Source organism: Polypterus senegalus, chromosome 5, assembly GCF_016835505.1.
Source record: "Polypterus senegalus isolate Bchr_013 chromosome 5, ASM1683550v1, whole genome shotgun sequence".
Lineage (NCBI taxonomy): Eukaryota > Metazoa > Chordata > Cladistia > Polypteriformes > Polypteridae > Polypterus > Polypterus senegalus.
Window position 1 is genome coordinate 159,038,719 of NC_053158.1, and position 16,643 is coordinate 159,055,361.

A 16,643-nucleotide genomic window follows, 5' to 3' on the forward strand; every position below is an offset into this window, starting at 1 on the left:
GTGCAGGCCCAGAACATGTGACCCAGTGAGGCTGGGACTTGGTTGCAACGTTCACAGGTTGGATCATGCCCTGGAAACATTTTGGAGAGTTTTAGTCGAAACAGATGTGCTCGATATATAATTCTAAGTTGTATAATTATATGCTTTGCACATATGGAGCTCGAGTGAATTCTCTGCATTGCTACTTTTCACTCCTTTTCTGATATATTAATTGAGAGATCTTTTTCCCAGTGTCCTCTTGGATCTTTGAAAGGAAGGGATTTTAAAATGATTTTATATATTGTAGAGATGGAGTCTAAATCCTTGAGATTGAGCAATATTTTTTCCAGCATGGATGAGGGTGTAAGATGAGGAAAATCTGGAAGGTTCTGTTTAACAAAGTTCCTGATTTGAAGATAGTGAAAGAAATGTGTAGCTGGAATGTTAAATTTGGAATGTAATTGTTCATAGGATGCAAAAACGTTGTCTATACTGTATAAAGATCTCTAAGCAAGTTAATTCCAAATTTTTTCCAGATATTAAAAACTGAATATGTTTGTGAAGGTTGAAAGAGGTGGTTCTCTTGCAGAGGTGCCACAGATAGAAGCTTCTCTGTCTTAAAATGCTTTCTACATTGGTTCCAGATTCTAAGTGAGTGGAGCACAATTGGGTTATTTCTATATTGCCGATAATGTGTGTTTATTGGAGCACAGAGCAAGGAACACAAAGAAGTACTGCAGGATTTTACTTCTATTGAGGACCAAGCCTGTGTATGTTCTTCTATTTGTGTCCAGGTTCTTATCGCCTGTATATTTGCTGCCCAGTAATAAAACTGGAAGTTAGGTAGAGCCAATGCGCCTTCTGCCTTTTGTCTTTGTAGGGTCGCTTTTTTGATGTGTGGATGTTTTGAATTCCAAATAAATGAGGTTATTGTTGAATCTAATTGCTTAAAGAATGATTTATTAATGTATATTGGAATGTTTTGAAATAAAAAAGGAGCTTAGGAAGAATATTCATCTTAACAGTATTAATTCTTCCAGCTTGTGTGAGATGAAGGGTTGATCATCTATTCAAGTCTTGTTTAATTTTTTCCATGCAGACTCCGAAATTTTGTTGATATAGAGCTTTATGTTTACTTGTGATGTTTACCCCTAGGTATTTAAACTGTTCCTCAATGATAAAAGGTAGGGTATCTAATCTAATATTGTATGCTTGAGATTTTACTAGAAAGAGTACACTTTTATTCAGATTAATTCTGAGACCAGAGATCTTTTGAAATTCTGTGAGTGCTGTTAAGACTGCAGGCACAGAATTTTCTGGGTCCGAAATATACAGTTCCATATCATCTGCATATAATGATATTTTCTGTTCCAGTCCTTCTCTGCTAATCCCCTTTATCTGATCAGTATTTCGACAATGTATTGCCAGTGATTTAATGGCAATCGCAAACAGCAGCGGTGACAAGGGGCATCCTTGTCTTGTGCCACGTTCTAGTTTAAAGTAGTCTGAGCAAATGTTATTGATGCAAACTGAAGCTTCTGGGTCAGTATACAGTAATTTAATCACAAAAATCTTTCTTACTATGTGGCATGGCAGTCATGTATCACAAATGGTGAATTTTAAGGAGAGGCTAGTCATGCTTGTGCCAAAATGATGAACAAAGTGCAACAGGTCATCAAAACACAAGGAAGACATGCAAAACATTTAAAACATATCCTCCATTATGTAGGTCCCCACTCATGAGAATATTACACTCGCCCTTCCTTCACCTCTTTAGCCAATATTTCTGACACTCTGCCTCCTCTTTTTCTTCTCTCTGTTAAAGTTAGTAATAGCAGGCACAATTCATCTTCCATCAGCAGAATCTCACATTCTCTGCTGTGACATTGTTAGCTATTAGACTTTCACCAAGTACTGCCAATATTAATGCACTGATTGAATGGGCTGCAATATGGCTATGTGTTTTGATTGAAGTTTCATGTGGTAACTATAAACCAGGCATAACAATTGATTGACTGGTGGCGGATGCAATAGATGGACAAGCAGGCAGGAGTGGGGTTTGAAGATCACATAAGCTGCTACCACACATCTTTTTGGAACTGCTTTCCTATGTGATATGGCACAGATGAGTGCACCTGTCAGAAAGTATTGTTCAGTGCACATGACTCATCTGCTGTTTTAAAATGGAGAATCGAAAAATTTCAGACTTTTTCAAACAGTCTTACCCTCTTTCAATCACTACTAGAATTTCCGATAAACCCAAGTTTGAATATAGCACGAGTGAGGCAGCGAAAGACGAATATAGTGTTTCTTAACCTTGTGTTTAAACCAATTTATCTACTATTAGAAATGATGGGAGGAATTTCAGAACATCTTAGCTTGAGGAATTTGCGTGACGGAGGTATGATAACATAACGTAGACGATGTACTGTGGCTTTTGCTTTAAAGCGGGAAAAGACATAGCTGACAAAATGGAGTGTATCACTTAAACAAATAATTTCAAAAAGGAAACAGTGATAAAACATGGTGACAGTGAAAAGCATAAAAATGCTTGTAATTCTCGCAAAGGATACTCCTCAGGAAACTCTGTTGGTACAGGCATAGCCTGTGAAAAAACAGTGGACAAATAATTAAAAGAGCTAAAAATGAAATTTAATGCAGCCCATATGATAGCATGTGAGGAATTGCCATTCACCCAATTTACCTCTCAGATCTTGTAGATGAAAAAAAATGGATTGGATGTCTCAAAGACATATGATAATGACACAGTTTCTGCCAAATTCATTGGGTGCATTTCTGATGAAGTCAAAGGACAGATACTGAGAAATGCGAAGAAGACTAATTATACTGTATCTCTTTGATAATTGTCTGTGCTACAGACATATCTGGCAGAAATAATGTTATTGTGTGTTGCAGGCAAATTTCTGCAGGTTCATCAGTGAACCATCTTGTTTTGATTAGCAGAGTTTGAACATTGCCGTGTCCAGGGAATACTGAGCACAACAAAAAATGTAATGAATAACACTGACCAAACATATCAAAACTGGTGGCGAAAAGTACTTTTGGGGCATATTGGGCCAGTGTGAACATGGGTACCTCAGATGGAATGGGTTCACTTTTAAAAGGAGACATAGGAAAACATGTCCTTTCCTTCCATTGTTTATCACACAGACTGGAACTAGACATGTTAAATACTCAGAAATACCTTCCAATGGTTGAATAAGTGTTTAACTTTCTATAGCTGATATGGAAGATATACCACTTTAGCCCCCAAAACAAGCGTGAGCTGATAGCAAATGGTGTAGGATTAGGCTCTTCTATGCATACACCTTCTGCAGTCAAGACCCAGAGTTGGTTGCCCCACATTTACTGGGTACTTTCTGTTTTTCTGCACTTGGATCACTCCAGGACACGGTCAGTATACAGCTGTGAATCACCATATGGAACACTTGGCTACAAAAAACAATGACATTAAAGGGAGAGCAATGCACATTACACAGCAGATGGAGACCTTGCTTTTTGTGGCATTTTGTCACTTTCTCCATGACTTCTTTGAGGAAATTTCAAAGTGTTACACTTCAGAAGAATTCTTTGATTTTGCCTCAGACTGTAGCAGCTATTGACAGTTGTGTTCACACAATCAAGGGAATGTCAGACAGACCATTAAGGAATGGAAAGTTACAGGAGTTTCTGCAGCACGCTAGGCTAGAATCACATGCTCAGCATAAAAATGTGGTGCCACAGGATAACACACAGATCATAGGCAGACTGAAAACTAAAAAGCAGGGAAAGTCAGTGAGTAGTACCAGTACAGGCATTACCTTTCAGAAAATCCAGCTCAAAGGTACAAGTCTTTCCAAATTTAGAGATGAACTTCAATTTCATGGTGAGAAAACATTGGAGGTTACAGTCAAGGAATTTGAAAACCAGTTTGAATTGAATTTGAGGGGTGACAAGTAAGCTGACATGGGTCTGAGACAATTCATTGCTTCTCAGTCTTCTATCATGATTCGTGGCCAGATGATTTAACCACATTTGGAGAAAATGAGATTAATATTTTGATTAACTGGTATCAAGAAATCTTGTTGAAGAAGATATGCACAAAACAGAATGGAGATTGCTAGAACTTCTGATTAAAGGCCCATTTTCAAACAGGTCTTATACCCGTTTATGGCAAGTCTTACTGACAAAAGAGCTTGATTGCACAGATTTCCACAATATTCTACATTTTGCTAGGATCATGTTTGTTCTACCTATTTCAGCAGCTCAATGTGAATGTGGCTTTTCAGCACAGAACAGAAAAAAATCATAAGTCCAAAACTCACTTAATGTCTCAACCTTGGGGGATTTAGTCAGGATCAGCACTTAAGGGCCATCACTTGAGCAATTTGATCCTAAGCCCTGTGTCAAATGCTGGCTCACTTCAAACAAGAGGAAAAAAAGACCAAATTAAACTGGATGGCATTCTAAGGCTGACATTATGATGGTCACTAACACAAACTCACAGCCTGATTAAAATACAGTTCTAATTTAATGAACCTAGTTTGAAAGTCATAATAACATTCAGTTAATCAAATCAGCAAGACAGACACAAAAGTACAAGGGAAGGATGCAATACAAGGAGAAGGAACATAATTAGGCACAAGTAAATGGAGGTTACAAAACATAAGAGATTCAAAGTTTAAGATTTTACACATTTTATTATTTGGTACCCAAATCAAAGCTATTGGCTACTAATTTTTTTTCTTGTAGGAGCAACAAGCTCCTTGAGGGGATTTTTTTGTCTGGAACGCTGTATTATATATTTTGCTATTAATTTTATTTTCTTTTTGTAATATCTATGGGTGTAACCTGGTAATAAAGTTCAAAGCAAACTCAAGACTGAAGTGCCTATGTCTACAGTTCATTTGTTGAGTTTTATAGTTTTAACATTTCTATCCACTGGCTGTGTTGTGTTTGCATAGCACAAAGGTGTGTTTTTGTGTGCTTCTTGGTGGAGTAGCAGCAAGTTTTACATTATACCCTTTTGACCTAGAAAAGCTATGACACTTTTCACCCTGGCTATGATAAAGTATCAAGAGAATTTGAATAGATTTATTCAACAATTTATATCAGTGGAAAAACACTGTTGCTCTTTTTATAGTTGATGTCTAGGCTTTTAAGGCTATGATGAATTTGCAACTTTCTATTTCCTAATTTAATTGAATGTTATTTTAATCTAGAGTACATTAAAATATAATAACTTATTAGGATTATTGTGTGTTCAGATAAAAAGCCGCACTCCATTTTGACATTTCTTTGGGCTTTGTAGGCATTTATTTTAATTACTGTGGTTAAGCGCTTTGTTAAATTACTACTTTATTTTCCCTCTATTTGCAAAACTGAAGATGCGGTTTTATTTGGCCATTTTTAGATATTGCAAATAGCTGCACATGGTTCAAAGAATATTTGATGTTCTGGTTTTCATTATTTATTTCTTTGAAATGTGAATTCACCAAATATGCCAGAAATGTCTATAAACACTTAAATATGATTGTTTATTGCATTGTGGGACTAAATTTCATGTTTGATTAAACATGTGGCTGCATGGGCCTTGTGTTTCCTATAAGGCTGGCTTCCCCATTCTAACTGTGGCCACTAACGTAGTCTTAAACTTTCCACATTACTAAATGCTTTACAGAAAGAAGAAAATGAATGAATTGATAATATATAGTATTAAACTTAGTATTACATCCTCATGACGAAAAGCTGTTATATGTAGTAATATTTATAAACCTTTTCAGGGTGTCTAGTCACATCCCTATCCAAAGTATACTCCATTACACTTCACCCTTACTACTGTGCAAAAAAAAAAAAAAACCTATCAATAATTGATGTTTTGGATATATTGAGTTGGACTCAGGTCAGACATGTGGTTGATAGATTATTTGCTTGGTAATAATAATAATAATAATACTAATAATAATCATTTTTAATAAAACCCCTGTGTGCTTCCAGGTGTCCGTGTGTGTGTGTCTTCTGGTGAAGTGCGCATGCACGGAGCTCGGTGCGATATGACGGCACCGTGGACGCACAAACACTGGAAGCTGGGCACACAGTGAATGGCATAGCCGTGGCCGCGCATGATAAGCAAATAAAGGACAGCATTGCTGGGGAGACCGTGGGCGCACACACACTGGAAGCTGGACACACAGTGAATGGCGTAGCCGTGGCCATGCACATTAAATCCATTGCTGGGGAGACGCCACACATACTGCCCGCGCATGTTTATTAACTAACTATCTACTAACAACATGCCACCCAAAAAAGACGACACGTCAAGTAGGACAAAAGACACAGACACTCAAATCGTATATATAAGCAACATCTTCTGGAAGAACGGTCAGCTCAGCAAGTAAACATCAACAAAAAAAAGGCAGAAAGACAAAGAAAAATACGAGCAAATAGATCGATTGAAGATAAAGAAAATGAGCGTCAGAATATTCCCTTTATTAATTTGGCTCCATCCTCTACTAATTTACCCTTTACCTTAAGAAGGCGATAATTTCCAGTTACGTTAGCCTTTGCCCTAACAATTAATAAAGCTCAAGGGCAAACCTTAGAAAAAGTTGGCATTTACTTGCCAGAACCAATATTCAGCCACGATCAGTTATATGTTGCATTATCAAGAGTTAGACGTTTTACAGATGTTGGTGTCAACATTGTAGATGGTCCTGAAAAAAGGCAAACTGTTGCCAAACTCAGACAGAGTATTTACAAAAAATGTTGTCTATAAAGACATTTTATTAAAAAATGTCATGAGGTAAAAAAATAAAAACTTTTTCCTAAATATCTTCTTTAGATATTGTGTGTTACAGATTGTTACAAAGTTTTACACTAAGGCAATAATAATTATACTTACTGTATTGTCAAATATGTTTCTGTTTTATTTTTAATATTATTTTACTTTAGGCTTCTTGCAAAAATATTTTTAACAAAAAAATTAAGACAACAAACAGAATGAGGTCAAGGTCCCTTGCCATTTAATATAGACTGTTCCTACTAATGTTTATGCAATACTGTTCTAGCGCCCGTTATTGTAACGGGCTTAATGTCTAGTAATAATAATAATGATAATAATAATAATAATAATAATAATAATAATAATAAATGTTATTTATATAGCACATTTCCCAAACTCATTCATCTCCAAATACTACCTTCTGTTAAACAAACAGAAGCCAAAAATACCACCTTACATAAGGTTGACTTTACAAAGTGACCCTGAACAAAAACCAGTTGAACTGGTTCACTTGACGTCTGTTCCAATTAAGGGCCAGAAATCTCAGCTGCATCAGATGCTAAGCAGGAATCTATTCTTTACAGTGCACCAGATCATTATGAATTTCACAGGACTCATTCCAGTAATAACCCAAGATTGTAAATATCATTCAGTACTTTGGAGTAACACATACTGTAGTGATGGTCAGAATCCAGAATGTACAGCATTTAACTTCAGATGTACAATCTGTCACTCCTGAATGTCCACTGATATTATGAAGTGATCCTAAGAAAAGGTAAAATCCAGCACATAGGCATGCAATCTTCATTGACAAACACCAGAAAGTGAATAGGCCGTACTGAAGAACTCATTGGCTTTAAACATGGCACTGTTATAGGACGCCATCTTTGCCAAAGGTCAATATTTGAAACTTGTGCTCTGCTAGATCTGCCCCAGTTAACTTTAAGCGCCATTAATGTAAAGTGGAAGCGCCTAGGAGTAACAACTGTTCAGCCATAAAGTGGTAGACTGGAAATTCACATGTTTTGAAGCACATCCTACCTGGCATAGGCTCCAGCCTCCCTGTGACCCTACTGAGAATAAAGAAAATTAGACTATTAAATTAGAAAATGGCATGTTATGATATAGCACATAAAAACCATCTATCCTCTAGTGCATCACTCACAACACTGCTTCAGACTGCCTGTAGAAGCAATATCGAGAACTGTGCTTTGGGAGCTTCATGAAATGGCTTAGCAGCTGCATACAAAGCCTAATATTACTATGCACACCGCCAAATGTCAGCTGGAGTGATGTAAAGCATGCCACAATGGAACTATGGAACAGTGAAAATGTGTTCTCTGGAGTGGATGAATCACACTTCACTATCTGACAGTCTGATGGAAGAATCTGGGTTTGGCAAACACTAGGAAAATGCTACCTTCTGGACTGTGCAGCACCTACCTAAGTTTGGTAGAGGAGGAGTAATGGTCTGGGGCTGTTTCTTAGGACTTGGGCTATGTATTTTGGTTCTAGTCATTGGTATAGTTAATGTTACAGCATGCAAATATACTTTAGACAATTGTGCGCTTTCAACGTTATGGCAACAGTTTGGGGAAGGCCCTTTTCTATTCCAGTATGACTGAGCGCCTGTGCACAAAGCCAGTTTCATAGGACGTGGTTGGATGAGTTTTTTATGGAGGAGCTTGAGTGGTCTGCATCAGGGCCCTGTCCTCAACCATATTGAACACCTTTGGGATAAATTGGAACATCAACTATGAGCCAGGTACTCTCATCCAACAACAATATCTGATCTTGCAAATGCACTTTTTGGCTTAATGGGCAGAAATTAGTTCAATGGAGATTACCTTTCTCTAGTCAAGAAGTTTTTACTGATTGTAGTATAAACACCTCTCTATCTGGAAGGACCAACTTGTACCAAATCAGTATCATGGCCTATCCTACACAATGAAGGCAAAAGAATACTTTAAGCAACTCCAATAATATTATGACCATTTCCAAGGGGAAATATTATTTATAGGCACTGTATTAAATTAGGTTCAAGTGACAAAGTAAAGAAATACAAGCAGCATGAGCTATGTTTTGTTGGAACTTTATGGCTTACCTACTGTCAATTGTTAATCCATTAGAAAGATTACAGCACACATGGTCGACACAGTGGAAGGACACAGCAAGAACTAAAGTGAAGACAAATGCACTTAAATAAACTTGCGTAACCCTGCTCCCTTTCTATTGCAGAGTCTTCTCAAACAGTGACATCTACTAATCTTTTTTAATGGTGTTATGTCTGATTAATCACGTTTTTTAAACTCGCTGACTTTCAAGTGCATATGACCTTTTCAGGTTTTGGATGTGGAGGCTTGTGGTCTGTTCTAATCATTTCAGAGTTTCTAAGAATTTATCTTTATCTCGTTTTGCCTTAATTGGAGTGCAAGTAAAAATAGTAAAGAAAAAAGGAAAAAAGTCAGGCACACAGTTTTTAGTAGCCATAAACTGAAAGTATTCCCACAAGAACATTTATTCAAATTACTGTACGCTTCTTCTATGCTCTTTTTATAAGCAGCATGTCTTGACAAGAACTGAATAATAGCATGTTCTTTGGAACAGAGTGATATGAAATAAGCTTTTCACTAGTCTGTGAAAGTCTTACAAAATTCACTGGATGCGTTCCAAATGAAATATTTAATTCAAAACATTGCATGTACAGTAGTGTCCTCAAGGAAGACTTATTTGAGTTTCTCATAGCACCTGTGAATTTCCTGATGTTTGAAAAATTGTACTGAGTTTCATTTCAATAAATGATTACTTTATAGAAGTAAGATACAAGCATGGAACTTTTATTATAAACGATATGGTGAAACCATGTAGCTAACAGGGGCTTATTTGTTAGTGGTTTTCTCAGTGGTTTTATGAAAAAAAGAAAAAGAAATGTTACCCTTATTATCATGGAGCACAATGAAAGAAAAGCACAAGATGATGGAAATATAAAAGGTTTATTTTCCTCAATGGAAAAAACAGATGAGCCAAAAACAACAAGGGGTGTAATGCAAGTATGAGCACCAAAGAACCCTCAAAGGATTTAATGCTATCTCCTTATCTTGTCTGCATATGGAAGTTTATCCAGTCACCCACCAAATGAAGACATCAAAACATAATTTCCTGCCTCCACAACAAGTCTTGTCTTGTTTCTCCAGTTTTCTGGACAAAGTGATCTTTACCTATAATTTAAAACTGACTGACTTTTGTTATCAACCCTTACACACATATTCACTGTGCAAAATATTGGGGGGGGTGTTCCCATTTTTGGGCAGCAGCTGAATGGAATTTTACATTGTTAGTATGGAATATATAATGAATTAACAATGGAGAAAACTATTACTTATAGTATTCCTTAAGTATAATAATAATAATAATAATAATAATAATAATACTAATAAGTTGCATTTATGGAGTGTCTTTCACAAACCCAAGGTGGCTTTACATACAGAGTAAAAAAAACAATTACACAGAAGACAAAAGTTCGTAGAAGTGGAAAGTTCTCAGTTGAGAGTTTTCAGTTGAGATTTAAAGGTAGAAAAAAAGAGACAGAGGAAGACAGTTGCAGAGTTGAGGGGCCATAACACTGAAGGACCTGCCTCCCAGGGCAGAGAGTCTGGTGCGTGGGACAGTAAAGAGAATTACTGCTTGAGGACCTGAGAGAATGACAAGGAGTGTACAGAGCTAGGAGCAGAGTGAGGTAGAGGGGAGCAAGGTAATGTAGGGCTTTGAAGGTGAGAAACAGAATTTTTAATTTAATCCTTAATGGAACCGGTAACTAGTGAAGCTGGGAGAGAACAGGTAAAATGTGAATAGAACGCTTTGTGTGGGTGAGGACTCTGGCTGCAGAGTTCTAAATGAAATGTAGCTTCTATATAGATTTTGCAGGGAGGCTGATGAAGAGGGAATTACAATAATCAATATAAGACATTATGAAGCAAAGAACCAGAGTTTGAGCATCATTAACACTAGAATTACCAAAGCCTACAAAAAAACTCATAGATCCGTCCCACCTTAAATCGCTTCTCACCTCTCTGTCAGCGTCTTTTGTCCTTTAAATGTGTTGATAAGCAGCAAGCAGTCTGCTATCACATCCCCCACCAGCGCACAGTTTTCTCAGCTCAAGTCTGTTTATCTGCATGTCAGTTGCTTGGAGTTGTATAGAGTGAGAAGTCAGGCAGAGTCACATCTTTAATAAATAGTATATCGTTATTTGGAACACATGCATTTCATGTGTGTTCTGTGTGTAAAACAATCTATGTAAATACATTGTTAAAAAAGAAACGTTTTTTCATGTTTTAGTAATAATTGACAAAATGTAGACATGAAGTTTATAATGTGTGAAGCCTGAAGTCCAAATATCAAAGAAACCGTTTCACAAAAGGTACAAATATAACAGAACAAGTGCGCTTTTATTCAAAAGTATAACTGCAGAAAAACAACATGCGTTAGGGTGCGACATCGATACGCATTTACTACGACTGCTTCGGTGCCGCAACAGTATCAACTGTTCACTGGTAATCAAAACTTCACGGGTTTGATCCCCAACGAGTCCATTTTGAGAAATCAGCTGCTTTTATCTTACTATTTTAGAATAAAAACATACATTTGATTTCAGTCTGTAACAGCTGGTGCAAATGTATGATACTTGTAAAAGTTAGCTTTGATTTTTGTTTTTATCATTCAGTTTTATTCTCTCAGTCGCATTCACAAACCTAAACTAACCGCCGACCCCCACCTGACACTGCTGTTTGCACATAAAGACGTGTTATAACTCTGCACTATGTAGGAAGTAAGTAAATAAATCCAAATAAACAACATCTGGATGGTGTATGTGCCCTAAAAAGAAGTCTGACTGCATTCTTGTACCAATGCTTGTGTACTGTCTTTATGTGAAAACAGATGTGTCAGATGCACTGGGTGAACGCGACTGAAAGAATGAAACTGAATAATAAAAAAAAAGAAGCTGAATGCCTTACAAAGTTTAGAGTTTGGGCCTACCAGTAACACTTCAGTTTTATTTGCCCTAAGTTTGAGAAAGCTGCTTTCCATGCATGGCCATGTCTGAGAATAATCTGACCCAAAGGAGGGACATAAAGTAGAAAAGATCAAGAAGACAGGAGGAGGAGTTAGACATATTAATAAGTTCAGAGATGACAAGACAGTCAACAGGCGAGAAACAAGTGAGTCTTGATGATGGAGATGGCAGATCGGAATGAGTGAGTGATTGAGGTGCGGAGGGGAAACAGTGATAGACTTGAACAATTTTGGTATCAAAGAAATGTAAGTCTGACACTGTTCGGCTGTATTTGCCGGGGTTGAAGGGGTTGGTGGAGTGAGCAGTGTTAAGGGCATCCCTATATTTAAGTATGTGCTTAGTGTAAAGCTGTGAGTGAACTATGAGGCCCGTTTTCTTTTTTTTTTCTTTTTTTTTGGAAATTTTATTAGTTTTATTGCAATCATTCCATACAAATCAATCAATTTTTGCAAAAAGTAAAATTAAGAACAATTCGACCCCCACCCCTGATATAAGGCTTGTAAACATATCTAAATTAATAAGTTTGATAAGCCAATAGAGATGAATGGAGAAGACAAAGAAATACAGAAATAATTGCTTCCTCTGTGCTTTAAGAGCTTATTTTAAAATATTACTGATTAAATCCTGCCATGTTTTGAAAAAAATCTGTACAGATCCTCTAACTGAGTATTTGATTTTTTCCAATTTCAAATAGTATAAAACATCGGTTTCCCACTGACTTAAAAGAGGAGAGTTTGGGTTCTTCCAGTTTAGCAGAATAAGTCTGCGTGCCAAAAGTGTAGTGAATGCAATCACAGTTTGTTTGTCTTTTTCCACTTTAAACCCATCTGGAAAAACCCCAAACACAGCTGTTAATGGGTTAGGAGGGATTGTGAGACCCAGGCTGTCTGAAAGGCAGTTAAAAATTTTGGTCCAGAATGATGTTAATTTGGTGCGGGCCCAGAACATGTGACCCAGTGAGGCTAGGACTTGATTGCAGGGTTCGCAGGTTGGATCTTGCCCTGGAAACATTTGGGAGAGTTTTAGACCAGGAGGCCCATTTTCTTATAAAGCCGTTCAAGATGCCAGCTAGTTGCTTTCATAGCTCTGAGCTGCTGGGTGTTGTAGGGGACAGGAGCGGGTGGCAGGTACCTGCCTAGTCCTTAAGGGATGAATTAGATGAATTCTGTCATATGCAGATATACACCCTGCAATTTAATTCCAGGCCATCTCATACAGAAATTGGAGTCCCCTGTGTTTATATAGATACAAAATAAATTCCATCAGAAACTTCAAAAGACTTTGTTTGGACAGTTATCCTATCCAAAGATCTTGAGTGTACATTGTTCTCCTCTCTTGCTAAATGAATCTTAGCTTGAAGAGGTCTATTAATTTTTTTTACATTTAAGATGTCACACTTAAAGGTTTTCTAATGCTGTATCTGTCCTGGTGTCTATATAAACACAACAAACTCCAGTTTCTGTATTACCTCTTGCCTGAAGAAGGGGTCTGAGTTGCCTTGAAAGCTTGCATATTGTAATCTTTTTAGTTAGTCAATAAAATGTGTCATTTTGCTTGACTTCTCACTGCACTTTTTCTCAAATTCTCCCGATTTAAAGAATGCACTCTCCTTCCTTGCCAATGAGATTGCTGCCATATCACTCCCTGTCCAGACTGTAAACCCCCAGGTCATCACTGCCTTTCAAACGTTGTCAAGAACTTTTACCACATTCTGCTCAAATATTTTCATGCAAACATGGCAATGGACAGTGAGTGATTAATAATACTGTACCATTTTTTAAAAATGTATTTTCAGGGACCTCACTATAGATTTTCAGGCTTTTATGGTGTCCAAAGAGTTTATTAGGGTCACCCTTTTGGTGACTTTATTGATCTTGTACTGTAGGTGACTCAGATTAAAGGAATGAACAACAAGGAATTGCATAATTCAAATAAATATAACCACTTATCCATTTTGAAACCCACTTAATCCAACTCCAGAACACAGAGGCTGTGAAATTTGTTATGGCGACATTGTGTAAAAGGCAGAAGCCATCCATTGAAGGGACCTTTCACATAGAAAGACAAACTTACACATGGCAATTTTATAAACTGCACTTTATTTGGATGTGGGAGAGAAAACTGGAGTACCTAAAGGAAATGTGATATATATATATATATATATATATATATATATATATATATATATATATATATATATATATACAGTGGAACCTCGTTCCAGAACTTTGGTCGATAAACTGAGTTGGTCGTGAACCGAAGCAGTTTCCCCCATAGGATTGTATGTAAATACAATTAATCCGTTCCAGACCGTACGAACTGTATGTAAATCTATACTAATAAAAGGCAAAGCCCTCACTGACTGACTGACTGACTGACTGACTGACTCACTGAAGGCTGAAATTTGGCAGGCTCATTCCTTACAGCTTACTTACAAAAGTTGGGCAGGTTTCATTTCGAAATTGTACGCGTAATGGTCATAACTGGAAGGTATTTTTCTCCATTTACTGTAATGGAGTTGAGCTCGAAAGCTGTGGGGGCGGAGTTTTGTGTGACATCATCACGCCTCCCATGTAATCACGTGAACTGACTGTCAACGCAGTGCGTAGAAAACCAGGAAGACCTCCAAAAAGCGCTGAATAAAACATGCATTATATAATTGAGAAGGCAGAGAAACAATAAGAAGCGAGCGAGTGACATATACTATCATATTCATGAGTGCTGCTACTTCGGAAAGAAAGCAAGGTGTAAACCTAAACTTTAAATTAAGTTCAAAGACAGGCTGCCGCTAGTGTTTCTCATGCCCACGGGTAATGCGGGATACAAGTTTAATGAGAGGACACAGGATATAAACGAGAGTTTTGATCACTTTGTAACTAAGTTAAAATTGCAAGTGAAGGGGTGTGCTTATGCAAATTCAGAGAGACTGTGTTTGTGGGGGATTCACAGTTAAGGCGGGTGGGGGAGTCACGTCATCATCTCCCCTCCCATTTACCTCATTTCACTCTGAGCTGAGCTCATGCTACTTGCCGTCTTCGAAGCAACTCGTCACACTGCCACCAAATACTCACAGAAAAATCCACAAGTTAATACACACGCTGTCTCTAGAGTTTCTCCACACTGAATCCTCCAGGCACTACTTACAAAAGGTTACATTGACAATCGTGTTACGTTATTTTTAAAATCTTTCCTTTTCTTAGCACAAGCACAGCTGAGAAGCTTCGATGCATGTGCTCCGTAACGCGTTAAAAAATAATGCATTTAATCACACTTTGCATTACAAGCAAAGGGGAACTTTCGTCAATGCATGATTTCCTTGTACACCGATTACATTGATCAGCGCATCCCGATTCATTTTACCCTCGCTCCACCTTGGTTTGAGAAGAAGTATGAAAAAATATGAGGTTAACACAGAAAAACAGATCACCAATTCAAGCTTTATGAATAATCGATTCGCCATCAATAATTGTTTTGGTAAAGCCATCCTCAGTGTAATCCTCCTTCCATTTTATAATTTTTCCGCCACTAGCCATGATTAAATGAGCGGTAAAAAGTAAGAGCGAAGGTGACTTATTTAGGCAGGCATATATATGACAGCAACACTCATGACAATGTCAATCATGTTACGTTATTATTAAAACGTTTCCTTTTCTTTTTTCATTACTTCTTTAACACATTGCAAAAACTGGGGTCTCCTGCCCAGCAAAAGTCAAACAGCCAGCGCGCGCGCATAGCTGTGCCGGCCTTTGAGACGCTGACTGTGCTTCTGCCTTAAGTCAAAGTGAGCACTTTTAATTTTTTTCATCCTCCCCCTGAGCTATAGCCCAGACAAGTGCAAACACGGGACCCCTTTTCTACACCGCGGCGAACTAATATTAAGGCGATTCACACTTTCTATTTTGCACGCATACGATTATGAGATCGTCAGCTCGGATTATGAAGACACGCACAGTGACACTGACAGTGCCATCACAACCGATTAATGGCAGGGGCGTCTCACCAGTCTACACAAGACCCACCGCGACTGTCCCCAAAAGGCGCTCATATCGTCAGCGAACACATCTATCTATACTATATAAAAGAAAAAGGCAACTTTCCTTTTTTTACACCTTTTTTCTTTTTATCCCAAACCAAAGCCTTTCTCTCTTAACACTGCAGAGGATGCAAAACTAATTTTCTTTAATTGCTGCTAATGCCGGTAAGGCACATTACCAGAGGCAGAAATTTGAATGTTCACATAGAAAATGTAATTTCTATACCACAGCCGTCATGTAGCGCCTTTCAAAAGGAATCAACTACCGAGAGATGATCCATATACATTTTAGCTGCTGTTAGTACTACTTACCTGTTGTGTTACACAGTCTTTAAAATGTAGTTTACCCGCAACCACTCCAGTAGTGCTCAATGTACCTGTACTTCTTAAAACGTTAATGTTTTACTGTTTAATAACTTATAGACTATATTTTATTATTTTTCCCTTGCACTCAGTGACCAAAGCTATACACAAACATATAGACACATACATATATATACACATATATATACCTGTGTGTATGTTTGTATGTATGTGTGTGTATATATATATATATATATATATATATATATATATATATATATATATATATATACACACACACACACCTATCTACATTATATATATACACACACACACACACACACACACCCACACATACATCATACATCATTAACACACTACTTCTCAGCTGAGAAGTGCGGGTATTCTGCTATATATATATATATATGCCAGCAACACTCATGACAATGACAAAACAATTACATTGTCAATCA